Below are 17,527 nucleotides of genomic sequence, written 5' to 3'. Positions count from 1 at the left end.
AGGAACACTAAAGGAAAGGCTTTCTCTGGCACAAGGGCAACAAGATCCGGCGAGGGAGTGCAGGGGAAGTGAGGTATAAGTAGGGAGTGCACAGGTGCAAGCTAATTAAGCTAATTGGGCCAGGCACCAATCATTGGTGCACTGGCCCTTGAAGTCTCAGAGAGCTGGCGCGCGCGCGCCCTAGAGCGCGGAGCCGCGCGCGCCAGCACATGACAGCAGGGGACCGGGACGGGTAAGTGACTTGGGATGCGATTCGCGAGCGGGCGCGTCCCGCTGTGCGAATCGCATCCCCGACGGCCATGACAGTGCAGCGCTCCCGGTCAGCGGGACTGACCGGGACGCTGCAGGAAGAGAGACGCCGTGAGCGCTCCGGGGAGGAGCGGGGACCCGGAGCGCTCGGCGTAACAGGAATCTTGGGTTACTGAGAACTGGTGTCATCGGTCCATCCGGGGCATATAGTTGAGTGTTTCGCAGGTAGCGTCTCATCATCCCTACCAATTCTCTAGACACTATCGGGGCATCATGCGGAAGTGGTATAGTAGGAGGGAGCCAGGGCAGTGAATCCATCAGAAAATCAGTCTCTACCATCTCCACCTCCACCCACCGTTTCGAGGAGCGACCATGGAAGAAGTCCAGGAGCCGCGTCAATGACGCAGCTATATAGTAAGCCTCGCAGTCCGGAACTGCCAAACCTCCGGCATTCTTCCTCCTGGTAAGAATTTGCTTAGCGATCCTCGATGGTCGCCCCGCCCAAACGAAGGTTCGTATTAGTTTAGTTAACCTTTTGAAAAAGGAGAGGGGTAGTGAGATCGGGACCGCCTGGAAAAGATACAATAATAGTGGCAAAACGTTCATTTTAAGAACATTCGCTCTAACTAACCATGAAAATATACCGGACGACCATCTCTCCAAATCCCTTTCCAGAGTGGCCAGTAGTGGTTGGAAATTTAAAGTGTAACTGTCATCAGGGTTCGCGGGCACTTGGACACCCAGGTACTTTATAGAGCGAGTGGCCCAACGAAAGGGATGTGCAGCCTTTATTACCGCTATTTCAGTATCTGGTATGGTAACGTTCATTGCCACAGTTTTGCTCATATTGATTTGATGATTGCTAAAGAAAGAGTATGTATCTAAGGCCCTAATGATTGCGGGGAGGGAGGTTGTCGGGGATGACACGTATATCAGCAAGTCATCCGCAAAGGCCTAGCAGAGGTGAACCTCCCTCTCCTACCGAAAAGTCGGTAATCCCTGGGTCCTGTCTCAGAGCTATAAGAACGTGCTCCATGCATAAGGTGTACAAGAGTGGGGAGAGAGGGCACCCCTGCCTCATGCCATTTCGGATAGAAACGGGAGTAGACAGTGAGCCATTTACCCTTATCCGCGCTGTGGGGTCATTATACAAAGCACCAATGCGTCCGCGCATCAGTGGGCCCAATCCGACCTGTGACAAAGCGGCCTCCATGAACCTCCAGCCCACCCGATCAAATGCCTTCTCGGCATCTAGAGATAACAGCATTAACAGTTGATGGCGTGTCACCGCTCTATGGACTATAGAAAAAGCACGTACAGTATTATCCCGTGCTTCACGGGAGCGGATAAAGCCTGATTCATCGGGATGAACCAGAGGCCCATGGACTGCCGCTAACCTCTCTGCCACTAATTTCGCGAACAACTTGGTGTCAGTGTTGAGGAGCGATATCGGCTTGTAGCTGGCACACGAATTGGGATCTCTCCCCTCTTTGGGTATGACAGTTATGTGGGCATTGAGTGACTCAGTGGGGAAGCCTCTAGAGGGAGTAATAATGTTGAATGAACGGCACATAATGGGGAACAGTTCTGATTTCAGCGTTTTATAAAATTTACACGTGCACCCATCCGGTCCCGGGCTCTTGCCGGAGGGCATGTCTCCAATAACGTTCGTAAACGGGGCCTCTAGTGGTGTGAACAAGTCGTCTGATAGTCTGGGAAGAGCCGTTTTATGTATATAATCCTGAAGCGTCAAATATGACCCGTTTGGCGAGGAAATAGGCGTAGGAGAGGGGAGATTATAGAGGGCGGTGTAGTATTGTTCAAAGGCTGTCAGGATGTCTTTCGTGAGGTAGCTCTTCCCGCCCCCCGTGGTGTGAATGGATGGGATGTAGAGGGCGGCTCGTTTGTCCCTAAGGGCCCTTGCCAAAAGCCTCCCTGGTTTATTGCCCCATTCGTAAAAGGACCGTGAGCATTGCTGGTTATACCTTTTGTAGGAGTCATTGAGAAGTATATTGACTTCATGTCGCACCTTAATCAAATCCCTGAGAGTGGATTCATGTAGTGTTTGCTTATGCACCGTCTCCAGTTTGGACAAGGTCTCAAGTAGACCCTTCAGCTTCCCCGCTTTCTCTTTCTTCAACTGCGAACCATGTTTGATCAGGACTCCCCTCAAAACACTCTTGAGTGCCTCCTATTGTACCGGGAGGGGGGTCTGATCGGAGACGTGATCAGTGTGGAAATGTGCCACAGTGGCCTTAAGATCTGATAAGCAGACCGCGTCTAGGAGCAGGGATTCATTAAGGCGCCAGATGAAACGGGGCTTATTAAGGTTAGGGAGTTGAAATGAGCAAAAGACCGGTGCATGATCTGAAAGATATAAATTCCCTATCTCCGTGGAGGAGAGACGGGTCAGGTAATAATGGGGCAAAAATACATAGTCCAGTCTGCTATATGTCCCGTAAGGGCTAGAGTAATAGGTGTAGTCCCTCTCGTCTGGGTGCTAGAGGCGCCACACGTCGCACAGCTGCATCTCATGTAGAAGGCGTCTAAGCCTGCTAAGCTGACGGTAGGACACAGATGTGCACGGCATGGACACATCAAGCAGGGGTTGTAGGGGAATGTTAAAGTCCCCGCTAAACAGCAACATGCCCTGTGCAAATGCGGACAAGTCCTCCAGGACCGGGTCAAGAACGTAATATGCGCTAAATTTGTCGAGTAAATAGTCGCTATTGTCATCACTTGGTCTAGAACCTTTCCCTTTACAAAGAAATACCGGGCTTCCGTGTCGGAACGGATCTCAGTAACTACGAAGGGAGTTGATCGATGGAAGCCAAGAGACACTCCTATGGATCGGGAGACTGAGTTAGGGCTATGCACCCATGTGGGGTAGTAACGGCTAAGGGACTTCGGGAGATGTCCCTCTTTAAAATGCGTCTCTTGTAGACACAGTATATGAACTTTCTGTTTGTGCATGTGGTACAATATTTTAGATCTTTTTTCAGGGACATTAAAACCTTATACATTTAAGGATGCTAGCTTGACTGTCGCCATACTCACTGCGTTATGGTCCGGTGACGGAGGTGGTGATCAACAGGAATCAGGTGACCAGAGAGCTCTAAACCAGTATAGAAAAACAAGGGGAAAAAACTGAAAATATCAGTAAATAACAGTAATCAAGCAAAACACAAAGAAAAAAGCAAGCAGTTTTGCAAAGGGATACTAATTGCAGACAAAACCTCTGCACACTGGGCGTACTAACCGTACACCCTCCCTATTTGGCAGTGGAATGAAGTATGACTGGGGAATATAAACTAAGCCACTATGTGTCAAGGCACTGACTGTAAAATCTACCAAGTACTAAGTGGACTCCGAGAGTCATTCAACTGCTAACCAGAAGCATGAGTCCGATCCACACTCGGATCGGGAGTTATATGGATTACCGGGGAATGCGTATGGAGTAGTAGGGCAGGGGAGTACTACTAGATCGCAGAAGAGCAGCTAGATGGTGGGTAATGGGGGAGACTAAACAACAGCATATATCACTCGAGTCTAGGAGGTATAATGGCTTGCTGCAGTCCATTAGTCTTCATGAGAGGGACCGTTGGGTCTATACTGGTACGGTAGAATACTGGTTATGCCTGCTAGTATTTTGCTACTTACACGTTATCAGAGCAATAATAAGGCTTTTAGGCAGCAGTATTCCTGATGTGCCTGCCATGTTTGCAGGGGGATACACTGCGTATTTATTGCTACTGACTCCTCTTCAGAGCAATAATATCAGGACTTATAGGCGGTAGTATACCTGTTATGCTTGCCACATCTGCAGGGTAAAGCACTGCGCAATTTTGTTACTGACACATTTTCAGAACAATAATATCACTGACAGGTGGGGTTGTCATTACTTGGTTACTTGGTTCCTGGTATTTGATAATCGTTTGGCCAATTTTGACTAAGCTCTGGTGTACGGATGAGGTACCTGATAATTAGTTCTTGATTACTGCCAGTTTTTTTGGCCCTCTATAGGCTTGCCCATGGTCGCGGTTTTGGGCACACTTCTGACCGCTGTAAGTATGTTATTGATTGTTATCTATATTATTTTCATTTCCATTATGGTGATTACTATTATAGTTGTTAGCATTACTATGTATTGTTGTTGTTTATTAGTCAGGCAGTCTGTCCACGCTTGGAGCCCCGACCACAAGTGTAAGCCTGTTACGCTGTATTTGTGAGAGGGGCGTGGGGTATATAACGCCCCCTACTTAAAGGTCAGGGCGTGTCGGGCGATCGGCGACACTCACCCAACCCTCCCATATATTTATCATTCTCTATCTGGGTAGGCCCTCTATAGGCTTGCCCACGGTTGCAGTTTGGGCACACTTCTGACCGCTGTAAGTATTGTGATGACTCACTCAGTATAGAGGCAAGGAAACATTAATTTTCACATAAAAGTTCAGTGTTTTATTCACACTTGGCACACAGCAAACAGTCTTTAAATGCAGAACCAAAGAAAGCGTAACAAAAGTCCACCTGTATTCCTTAGGTGTTTGTTTACACATGAGTCCATGCCATACGGCATCAAGCAAGTCTTTCCAGGCCTCCATACAGACTGTTCCCCAGCTTCCAACCTTGGAGCAAACACAGGGAAGAATTCCACTTTCAGCTCTCTCTGGCAGTGTGAGTTGCAACTAGCAAATCCCCATCAGCTGGTGAAAGAGGCTGCCTTTAAGGCTAACAAAAGGTGGCCTGGATTGTGGGGAATGACCCCCACCCTGCACAGCACCGAGACCTACCTCAGAGGCATTGGTCTGTACCCACATAGGGCCGACTTCAAAGCGGAAAATGCCTGCTCTGTCTGTTCGTTCCAAAGGACCATGACAGACTTGCGTCCCTTCAGGAGGTCTGTTAAGGGCCTTCCTAAGGGAGTCTACCACTGCCTGTACTTAAGGAAGGTGACTTTTCAAGTCCGTACTGTGGATGATGATATTGTCTATATAAGCTGAGGCATACCAACTATGTGGCTGCAGTACAATATCCGTTAGCCTTTGAAATGTAGCAGGAGCACCATGTAAACCAAAGGGTAACACCTTGTACTGAAACAAGCCTTCTGGTGTGACAAAGGCTGTTTTCCCTTTGGCAGCCTCCATCAAGGGCACCTGCCAGTACCCTTTGATGAGGTCCAAAACCGAAAAATACCGAGCCTGTCCTAGCCTTTCAATAAGCCTGTCAACTCGGGGCATGGGATTGGCATCAAACTTGGACACCTCATTAAGTTTGCGGAAATCGTTACAGAACCGCAACATCCCATCTGGCTTGGGTATTAGACTGGTCCACTAACTTTTTGATTCCTCGATGACATCCAGTTTTAACCTCTTAAGGGCGCAGGGCGTACCTGTACTCCCTGCGCCAGGTCCCGGTATTTAAAATGGGGTCACCCCGTGACCCCGCGTCATATCGGGTCGGTCCTGGCGGCTTATGATAGCCGGGACCCTGGGTTAACAGCACGCAGCGCGATCGTTGTGCTGCGCGCTATTAACCCTTTAGACGTGGCGATCAAAGTTGATCGCCGTGTCTAAAACAAAACACATCGGTGTTCCTACTGACAAACACTCTGGCCTCCTAAATCTGTGCAGAGGAAAGGCTGTCAGCAATTTTCACTGTGACAACTGCTTCCATCGCATCAGACTGAGGGACAGGAAACTCCACCCCTAACAAATACTAGTCTGCCTGTCTTTCCAAGTTTTCAACAAGTTTACATCGTACACCTGCTCTGGCTTTGTTCGCCCGGGCTGATCACCTCCCCTACCTTTTTGATCAGTTCGTAGGGACCCTGCCACCTAGGCAGAAATTTACTATCGACAGTTGGTACCAGAACCCAATCTCCCGAGTTAAAATTCCGAACCCGTGCCTGACAATTATAAACTCTGCTTTGAGCTCGCTGAGCTGCCTCCATATGTTCCCTAATCAAGGGCAACACCGTTTCATACTCAACTACATTTTTTTGCGGTGTGGGCTGTAGTTCCCACGCCTCTTTAGCTATGTCAACAGACCACGTGGTTGTCTGCCGTATAGCAGTTCAAAGGGTGAGAACCCAGTAGAAGCCTGGGGCACTTCTAGTACTGTGAACATGAGATTGGGCAGCAAAAGATCCCAATTTTTCCCATCTCTAGCCACCACCCGCTTTAACATATATTTTTTAAAGTTTGGTTAAACCTTTCTACCAGGCCGTCTGTCTTCGGGTAGCTGTTTTACCTGCAGTAACTTACTGAGCTCTTTCATTACTTTTGACATAAATGGGGTGCCCTGGTCAGTTAATACTTCTTTAGGTAAGCCCACTCGGGAAAAAAAAACATTAGCTCCTAAGCTATAAGTTGGGCAGAGGTATGTCGCAGAGGCAGCGCCTCGAGATACAGAGTCGCATAGTCCAGGACTACCAGGATGTGTTGGTGCCCCCTAGCGGATTTTGGCAATGGGCCAACCAAATCCATAGCGATCCGCTCAAATGGAGCCGCGATAATCGGAAGAAGGACCAGGGGACTACGGTAATGTGGCTGGGGGCTAGTGATTTGGCAGGTTGGGCAAGAGTCACAATACCTTTCGACCTCTTTATACACACTGGGCCGGTAAAAGCTCTGCAAAATTCGGTCCTGTGTCTTCTGCTGTCCCAGGTGCCCCCCCTAGAATATGCTTATGGGCTAACTTTAACACCAGCCTCCGATATGCTTTAGGCACGACCAATTGTTACACATTCTTACCCCGAATTTGGTTTACCCGGTACGGCATCCCTTGGTCGACCACAAAATGGGGGTATACAGTCCCAGCTCCCTGTTGTTGTGGTGCACCTTCAACAATTAAAACATTTTCCCCGGCCCCAGATAGAGTCTGGTCCTGGTGCTATCCTTACCAAAATTTTCTCCTGTAACATTGAGGTCTGCCAACTCTGACCCTGACAGCAGATCCTCTACATCTCCTACCATTACCCTCAGTGGAGATGACACCTCCTCCTCCTCCACCGTAGTGGTAGTCACCCCAAATGCCGTTGTTTCTGACTCGGGTTCTGGGGTCACCCTTGAGTAGGGCCAGTCTATTGGGGACACCCATGCCTCACAGGTCTGAGGAACTCTTGTCTGGGGCCACAGAGACATGAACCCTGGAAAGTCTCTCCCAACTATTAACTCATGTGGCAACAGCCACCTCATGAGTCCAGCAGCCAGTTGCTGTTGACAAAGTTACCAAGGCAGTTGGATAGTCTTTTAAGTCCCCGTGTATACACAGTACTCCGTGGGCGGCACCTGGTTGGACCTCACTAAAGTCACCATGCTACCTGAATCAATCATGGCCACCACGACAGTTTTCCCACCCTCACCTGGCAGAGATTATCAGAGTGCGCTGCCCTGGGAACACCTGTGGCAGCGCACAGCGGAGTGTGTAGTTGGTGACCATAAGTTCTTCCCGCTGTGAACAATTAGCCCTAACATGTCCCAGTTGTTGACACTCCCAACACAGCAACGGGGCGGGGCCTTTGGGAAACAACTCCTAGGGACTTTTAGGGCTTTCTAGCCACCTGGGCAAGGGTGGGGACCTCCTGGGTTTCACCGCCCCCTCCCGAAGTTTCATGGTGGCCTCGAACTTCTCCACCAGGTCCACCATCACAAGGGGCGTTGTCAGGGGTTACCTGGCCAATCCAGCTTTGGAAGGAATGTGGCAAAGCCCTCCAAAATACATCAGCCAGGAGACAGTCCAGCATAACGTGGGGACTTAGCACCTCTGGCTGCAGCCATTTTTGCAGGCTGTGCAACAGTTCGTAATACTGTGGCCTGGCAGGCTCAGCCTGATGAACCTGCTGGGCCCAGACCAACACATTCACCCCCAGTCTTGCCAAGATCTCACCATTGACAACCTCGTAGTCAACAGCCTGGTCGTCAGGTAAGTCGAAGTAGGCCTGCTGGGGTCCCGATGACAGGAATGGAGCGATGACCTCAGACCAATGTTCTCGGAGCAACTTCTCCCTCATGGCCACTTTCTCGAAGACCACCAGGTTGATCTCGACGTCATTTAAGGGGTCATCGTGGAGATCACCAATCGTACAGCTTTACGGCATCAGGGGCGTTCCGGGTCATCACTGCCACTTGTAGCGCTATTACACGCTGCAGTAACAGCTGGTTGTTTTCCTGCTGGTGCCTTTTGGTCTCCATGAGTCCTTTTATAAAAGCTTCCAGTTTGGCAACACTCCGGTCACTGGAACACTTGTCGACAGGACCATTGCCCCTAGCAACAACTCCAATGGGTTTTCCCAGGCTTGGCTCTTAGCAACATTGTGCTGCAACATAATTGCTGACCTCACTGCGTTGCCTGCATCCTCCACCAAATGTGATGAATCGCTCTTGCAAATAGGTGCCGTTGCAGTATAGAGGCAAGGAAACAGTACTTTTCAAATCAAAGTTCAGTGTTTTATTCACACTTGGCACACAGCAAACAGTCTTTAAATGCAGAACCAAAGAAAACGTAACAAAGGTCCACCTGAGTTCACACATGAGTCCATGCCATGCAGCATCAAGCAAGTCTTTTCCAGGCCTCCAGGCAGACTGTTCCCCAGCTTCCAAACTTGGAGTAAACACAGGAAAGAACTCCACTCTCAGCTCTCTCTGGCAGTGTGAGCTGCAACTAGCAAATCCCCCTCAGCTGGTGAAACAGGTTGCCTTTAAGGCCATCAAAAGGCGGCCCAGATTGTGGGGAATGACCCCCACCCTGCACTTGGTCATTCCTAGTACGAGCCATCCCAAATTGGCCTTCCAGCCATACTATGGCCACAGTGTCAGTCTGCATCGCAGCACAGACACTGAATGAATACCGGCTCTTACTTCACCAAAGCCAGGAGCCTTCATGACACATATCGCCCATCCACCACGATGCCTTTCACCTTATCACAGTATGTTATTGATTGCTATCTATATTACTTTCATTTCTATTATCGTGATTACTATTATAGTTGTAAGCATTACTATGTATTGTTGTTGTTTATTTGTCAGGAAGTCTGTCCACGCTTGGAGCCCCGACCACAAATAATTAAAATTTAGAAACAGGACATTTAAATGTAAAAATAATATATTTGTTATAATTAATTTTGTTAAACTTTTTATTAATAATGTATTTTAATAATGTGTTGAATAAAGTGTGTGTGGTTTTAATTTTTTTTCCCTTACTTTTCTTTATTTTTAATTTTTTTTAGGTAGTACTACTACTCCCAGTAAAGAACACACTGTTCCATGATGGGGGTAGTAGTACATGTACTAATTGACAGATCGCCCCGGTATAATGTATAGATGCCCGGTATAATGTATACATACGGGCAGCCGGACGGCCACCCTTCTATGGTCCCATGTACTGCCATATATGTATGTATATATATATATATATATATATATATATATGTACCTATACATATTTCCTGCAGAGAGCTGTGATTGGCCGGATGGGTCCAGCCAATTACAACTCTCTATGGGAAATATGAATAGGCGTATATACACGTCAGTGCAGGGGACCATAGAAGAGCAGCCGGCCGCATCTATATATTATACAGGAGGATCACAGCGGGTGTCAGGAGTGACACCCGCTGTGATCTTTCCTTAACTGCAGGTACTACTGCTTCCAACATGGAGCATACTCTTCTCCATGCTGGGAGCTGTAGTACCTGCATTAATAGACTGATCGCAACAGGTGTCAGAAGTGACACACGCTGCAATCTGTCTATTAATGCAGGTACTACAGCTCCCAACATGGAGCAGAGTGTGCTCCATGTTGGGAGTAGCAGTACCTACAGTTAAGGACAGATCACAGCGGGTGTTACTCCTGACACCCGATGCAATCGATCTATCTATTGAAGAGATACGGAGTGGCTCTTTACAGCGCTTGCATTTCTGCACTATACTCCGGCCAGTGATATGAATAGAACATCACTGATTCATTATTTCCCTCTGAGAGCAGTGATTGGCTGAAACCAATCCCCACTCTGGGCGGAAAATATGAATGAGTGATGTAAATTTCTATTCACATCACTGGCCGGAGTACAGAGCAGAGATGCGAGTGCTGTATAGAGCCGCTCTGCATCTCTGCAATAGATAGGACGATCGCATCGGGTGTCAGGAGTGAGTACAGTGTGTTCCATCCTGGGAATAGTAGTACTACCTAAAAAATTAACAAAATAAAGAAAAAAAAGTGAAAACACACACACACTTTATTAACCCCTTAAGGACGCAGGGTTTTTCAGTTTTTACATTTTCAGTTTTTTCCTCATCACCTTCTAAAAATCACAACGCTTTCAATTTTGCATATAAAATTCCACATGATGGCTTATTTATTGCGCCACCAATTCTACTTTGCAGTGACATTAGTAATTTCCCCCAAAAATCCACAGCGAAACGGAAAAAAAATTTATTGTGCGACAAAATTGAAGAAAAAATGTAATTTTGTAAATTTTGGGGGCTTCCGTTTCTACGCAGTTAATTTTTCGGTAAAAATAACACCTTATCTATATTCTGTAGGTCCATACAGCTAAAATGATACCCTACTTATATAGGTTGGATATTGTCGTACTTCGGAAAAAAATCATAACTACATGCAGGAAAATTTATATGTTCAAAATTCTCATCTTCTAACCCCTATAACTTTTTTATTTTTCAGCGTATGGGGCGGTATGAGGGCTCATTTTTTGCACTGTGTTCTGAAGATTTTATCAGTACCATTTTTGTATTGATTGGACTTTTTGATCACTTTATACATTTTTTCATGATATAAAGTGACCAAAAATACACTATTTTGGATTTTGGTATTTTTTGCGCGTACGCCATTGACCATGCAATTTATTTAATGATATCTTTTTATAGTTCGGATATTTTCGCACATGGTGATACCACATATGTTTATTTTTATTTACACAGTTTTCTTTTATGGGAAAAGGGGGGTGATTCAAACTTTTATTAGGGAAGGGGTTAAATGACCTTTGTTAACTTTGTTTTTTCACTTTCTTTTTGCAGTGTTATAGCTCCCATAGGGACCTATAACACTGCAAACACTGATCTCCTATGCTGATCCCTGCAAAGCCATAGCTTTGCACGGATCAGTGAGATAGGGGCTTGATTGCTCAAGCCTATAGCTCAGGCTTGGAGCAATCAATCGACGATCGGACGCCGCAGAGTCAGGTAAGGAGACCTCCGCCTGCGTCCCAGCTGATTGGAACATCGCGATTTTATCGCGATGTCCCGATCAGCCCGACTGACGGTGTGACCCCGTTTTAAACACCCGGACTGGGCGTAGGGCATACAGGTATGCCCTACGTCCTTAAGGAGTTAAACATATTATTAAAAGACATTACTAATAAAAATTTTAACAAAATACATTTTGAAAAAATATAGTATTTTTACATTTAAATGGCTCATTTTTACATTTTTATTATTGTCGGCTATATTTTCAGTTCCCTGCCCGCCTACATAAATCTTTGTTTAAAACATTAATTAAAATTTATTATAAAAAAGATACATCTAGTTAAATGAAAAAAATTCCATCCCTACTGCATCCTTTTTTTTTTTTGGTACCCAACTAATTTTGAAAAAAAAATGCAATTTTCGCTCAAAGGCAAAAACGCAAGACAAAAACTTTTGTGGAATCCTAGCCTTACTGAGGAGAGGCTTCTATGTGCACACTTGACCATAAGCTCAGATCGCTGGAGTGCTGCAGTGATGATTGACCATGTGGAAGCTTCTCCCATCTGATGGAGTTCAACCAGAGTGACCATTGGGTCACATCTTCTACCAAGACCCTCTTCCCAATTACCTAGTGTGGTCTGTTTTTGGTCAGTGAATGGGAAGATTCTTGATAAAGTTACAAAATGGCGTTTTTTTTTATTTATTTTTTTTCTTCAATTTTGTGCAACAAATATTTTTTTTTCGCCATAGATTTTGGGGTAAAATGACCGATGTCATTACAAAGTAGAGTTGGTGTCACAAAAAACAAGCCATCATATTGGTCTGTAGGTGCAAAATTTAAAGGGTTATGATTTTTAAAAGGTAAGGAGGAAAAAACAAAAGTGCAAAAACAGAAAAACACTCAATCCTTTAGAGATTAAAACATAAAGTGTATTAGAAAGTTTCAAAACAGATTTTATATATATATATATATATATATATATATATATATATATATATATTAACTCAACGTGTGTGTGTGTGTGTGTGTATGTATGTGTGTGTGTATGTTCCAGCATCACGTCCAAACGGCTAAAGATTTTAACATGAAACTTGGCACACATGTTACTTATATGTCAACAATAAACATAGGATAGGTGATTTAACCCTTACCCACCCCCATTTGCCAGGGGCGGGGTTTTTGTTTAAAGTCCCATACAAGACAATGGGAAATATATGTTACTGCATAACTTCCAAATGGCTGATGATATTTTGATAACACTTAATCTCACATGTTACTTATATGTCCACTTAAAATATAGGATAGTTAATTTAACCCTTAACTACCCCCATTTGTGAGGGTCAGGGTTTTTGTTTAAAATCCCATGCAAATCAATGGGAAATGTATGTTCCCACATAGCTTCCATACGGCTGGAGATATTTCAATACCTGGTACACATATTAGGTTCGGGATATGAGGTCGGGATAGGAAGATGGATAGGAGAAAGGAATTGGAGGTCAGGATAGGAGGTCAAGATAGGAGGTCAAGATGGGAGGACGGGATAGGAGGTCGGGATAGGAGGTCGGGATAGGAGGTCAAGATAGGAGGACGGGATAGGAGGACGGTATAGAAGGACGGGATAGTAGGATGGGATAGGAGGTCAGGATAGGAGGTCAGGATAGGAGGTCGGGATGGGAGGTCAAGATAGGAGGACGGGATAGGAGGACGGGATAGGAGGTCGAGATAGGAGGACGGGATAGGAGGATAGGATATGGGGTTGGGATATGACAACAATATATGAAGACGGGATATGAAGTCAAAAGCTTCCTCTGTTGATTTTCCTCCACAACAAGGATTAGGAAAAACTGGGCAACGCCGGGTACTCAGCTAGTACAATGATAAAGCTTTAGTCACATAAGGCTAAACAAACCCCATTAAGTGACAACTGTACACTGGGCATAAGACAATACTAGTTTTAGTTGATTGGGGTAATCCGGTGAAACACAACTTATCCACAGAAAAGACCGTTGGCACCTCCTGCGATCTACAGAACAGGGCCCCAGCTTTAGGAGAGAGCGCCGGCAGCAGCAGGCACTCTCTTTGAGAGCTGGAGTCCCTTGCTGGAGATTATAGGTGGTTCCAATTGTTGGACTACCCTGTGGATAGGGACAACCCCTGTAAGGGCTTTATTCCTATCATGAGAGAGTAGGAAACAGACAACCTTCATGGAATTAATAATGGTGTATAATTGATTTTAAAAAAAAAGGGGAGTCAGGCATTGGTACTGGTGTTTAAAGAAAGCAGGACTATGGGGAGGCATCCAGGTAAGGGAACAGCACCCAAATCAAAATAGACAAAAATGTGCATGTACTTAAGGCGTGAACCACACTACTTCATCCTGTGGTTGTGTGGTGCAATAAAAGATGATGGCAGGGTATTACTGGGCAGCCTTCAATGAGGAAAACAGTACTGTTTTGAAGGTTAATGTCAAAAATTTGGGCCAGGCTCTAGGGCTCAGTTGAGTCCAGACTTTCATATGGCTTAGTCTCCATCTCTGTATCAGTCAAAGTGGTCAGGTGTCCCATAAATGGGGATGTTAGTGGAGACAGGGTGGTGAAAAATATTGCCTAACTGTTATATAAGTTGGTACACAGGATGCATTTATGTACCATAGTGCCCCTCTATGTTTGTAGGAGGTTAATGCACCCTCCAGTGGTTGTCAATCAAGATTAGAAGGTGAACACATATATAGTCAGAGGCTCGACCATTGGGGAATTGTATTGCAGTCTTCTCTGCAGAAAGGTCATGGAGGAGCTGGTTAGAGCAGGTACAGCGGAGGATAATTTGGGAATCACTAATACGAGTGCGGATATTAATGAATAGACAAAATGGCGTCTGACTCTGCTCCATCTGCTGTATTGTGTAAGCGCTGGAAATCAAAGGCAAGTGCAGCAGAGATGAGGTTTTAGTACCTTGCGGGATGTGACAATATCTCAGGCTTAGACAGCAGCTGCACCCCACTGATGGCACCCCAGAGATGAAAGCATGTACATTATGTCTATGTGTGCTGGCAGTCTTGCCTTGGCACTGTGCCCAGCTTGGCAGAAACTGTGGGCAGAACTGGCATCAAGATAGATTCTTTTTTTTTTAACATGAATTTCTCATCTACATTTATGGTCCGAGTGTATCCTGGGCTTTGTAGTTCATTAAAGTTACAGTAAAAATGGAAAGCATTGTACTTCACTACCAATGGAAGATGTCTACAGTAGAGTGGTGAATAAGGAGAGGTGACTGGGTGCCATCTAGGTATTGGCATTAACCAACATTAGTGCCCATGTTTTAACTCTTTCTAGAGCAAATAGTGCAAAAAAGATCTGTGCCTTAAGACAACTTTAACTGTATTGACATTTCTCCATGAGTTTGTGTCATTGGGCTGAATATGTATTTTTGTACTTGGTAAAGATTGGTACAAGAACATGGAGTTATTATTGCTGGGGTTTCTAATGTAAAGGTTAGGGCAAATTTATTTTATACATTTGTGGGGATGTGGTGTAGTATATGGACAACTCTGGTAAGGAATATAGGTAAGACAATATACATGTAATGGGCTATAGTCCCTTATGGAGTGTATGTGATTAGGTTTTCAATATTAACATCCCTTTCAGTTCACTTTTGCTGTCAGCCCTTCACTTGCACTGCGTGTCAGCCCTTCCTGTTCCTCTGTCACTCATCTGTTTTGCCAAACCATTAAATTCTATTACCATTAGTGAATGGAATAATTTGTCGCACAGAAGGCCGCTCCTGATCGTGCCCTGGCAGGGGAGCTGCAGTACATGGACCTGTCACCACACTTCTTTATTACCATTATGGTTGCACGGTTCTGATGTACAATGGGATTGATAAGACAAGGACATAGATCTGCGAACGTCTTACACAGTGTTTCACTCCTCACAGCTGCCATGATGTTCTTATGCCAAGAAGCAGCTAATGTGTAACAAACATAGAAATGAAAACCTACTAGGTTTTGTCCTTGGCAAGAAACCTTCTTTAGATCATATACAGTATAATGTATCCATCACTTTGGGAGTGCCTAAAGGATCCATATGTGAGGGGCACCATTCCAAAAATACCTAATAGAAAACCATGACAGTCATATTTAATTCACTGGGAGGTAAGCTATGGTCTATGTTATCAAACAGTCTATAATGTCATGGAATATGGGGGATATGTAAAAAAAATATATATATATTGTGCAGTAGTAGATCAGGTTGTAACTTTAAATGGGCACTTTCAGATGTTGTACATCTTGGCATAAGATTAAAACATACCTGTCAGATCCCACAAAAAAAAAGTAATATGTTACTCAATACCTAATCCTGACCATATACTTCTAATTTTTATGCCTCTATCACCTATATTTATTATACAAATCCCTCTTTTCCTTTGCTCACAGTGTTAGAAATCCTCTCGGGGGAAGGGGCGTGTCCCTCCCTTGTGGTGGTGGTGATTGATGTGTCTGCTCATGCAGCCTTTTCCATTACTCATCTCTTGTCTATGACTCATGGACAAGCTGATGCTGCTGCAAGACTGGTTAGTGTCCCAGTAGGTATGGGGATCCCTAGTGGTGGAATTTTCAGGAGCCGTGTCCTTTATTAAATATACAAAAATTTAAACAAACATATTACAAAAGGTCTTTAATTTTCTTCAGTAACAACATATAAAAAGTTTTGGGATCTGACAGTGCCCATTTAATCTTTCTAATATACTTCATAAGAACAGTGTATCTCCTTTTTCTAAAAATCATGGCTTATTAAAAAAAAATAAAAAAATAAAAACTCCATACCATCAAGAACACAATCCTGTCTGGCTGCAGCATCATCTTTTGCCCACAGACATTGACAAAGTTCAGTAAGTGACAGTGGGACTAGCACTCCTTTGTGCTCACTCCTTTCCTGTCAGACTGCAGCAGGGAGGAGGGGGTTACAGAGCAGCCTGCAGTGATTAGATGCAGAGCCCCGACACAGCAGACTCAGGGAGGAAGATGAGTCATGCAGAGTCAGAACATGCTCCCTCCAAAGCACAGAACAAAAAAACCAAGTGAGCAACACATAAAAGGTATTTGTGAGAGAGATATAAGTTCTAGACACATCAAAATTAAACATAACTTTTTTTGGTGGGATATGCCAGGAACACTTTCAATTTTATTACCACTTTTCTTATGCTCTAAAGCCTTAAAGAAAAAATCCACACTTAAACACTATTTAGCATTGGAGCTGTGCTGTTAAGATAAAGAACACTAAGTTCCCTGCCTATAGTTACATGATAATATCCTGACTACCTGCAGCCATCACCAGGGGGAGTTTACTGTGTACTGTTTATACATCGACCTTAAAGAGGTTAGCCAAAAATGTATGATCTATCCTCCAGATAAGATCATACTTTCAGGACACCTGCTGATCTGCTGTTCGAAGAGGCCCAGAACTTGTGGGAGGAGAGCAGATTCTAGCCTGTGGATAAACAGAATGAAAGATTCCTCCTCTTTCCAGTCTTCACCCTCTAACAAGTCTTATACTTTTGCATAAAGTTTCTCAAGGGAAATAGTTTTAAAGTTCAGTTTCTATTTTTCGGTGGTAATTGTCGCCTTTTCTATTATCTTTCCAGACTAATTACCCTTACATCATTAACCGCACAGAACAACAAGCAGAAAATAAAGTTGTGCTGATGAGAAATTCCGGGAGACTGCAGATGCTTAGACTTCCTCTCAGTTGCCTTCAATTCCAACCTATGAACCCCCAGGACTCAGTATTAATCCCTATGGAAACAAACAACAGCTATGAGAAAGGGTATGTAATACCACCAAAGTCTGTTTTTATGACTCTGATCAAGAATAAAGTCTTCACTCTTCACAAGTGCACTGGATCATTGGATTCATTTTTCTGGATGTTCACACTAGCTGGAGTGTGATCCACGTGACACGGCACAATGACTGAAACAAGTGGTGAGCTGGTGTTCTCTTCTTTAAATAAATAAAATACCCCCAAAAATATAAAGAAATAAGACACAATGGACAATTTTTACCCCAAAAAAAACAACTAGAATA

General features: G+C 44.7%; 1 long non-coding RNA gene across 2 annotated transcripts in view; it reads left to right on the top strand.

The window, feature by feature from the left end:
• Window positions 1-17,179, top strand: part of LOC130276051 (uncharacterized) — a 224,462-nt gene extending 207,283 nt beyond the window's left edge. For both annotated transcript variants that reach the window (XR_008844999.1, XR_008845000.1), the window contains exon 3: window positions 17,089-17,179. This is a non-coding gene — a long non-coding RNA (uncharacterized LOC130276051). The remainder of the gene's footprint in view (window positions 1-17,088) is intronic.
• Window positions 17,180-17,527: the final 348 nt, after the last annotated feature.

The sequence above is a fragment of the Hyla sarda genome, chromosome 6 (genome assembly GCF_029499605.1).
Source record: "Hyla sarda isolate aHylSar1 chromosome 6, aHylSar1.hap1, whole genome shotgun sequence".
Classification (NCBI taxonomy): Eukaryota; Metazoa; Chordata; class Amphibia; order Anura; family Hylidae; genus Hyla; species Hyla sarda.
This window is presented reverse-complemented; position numbering and strand designations above follow the sequence as displayed.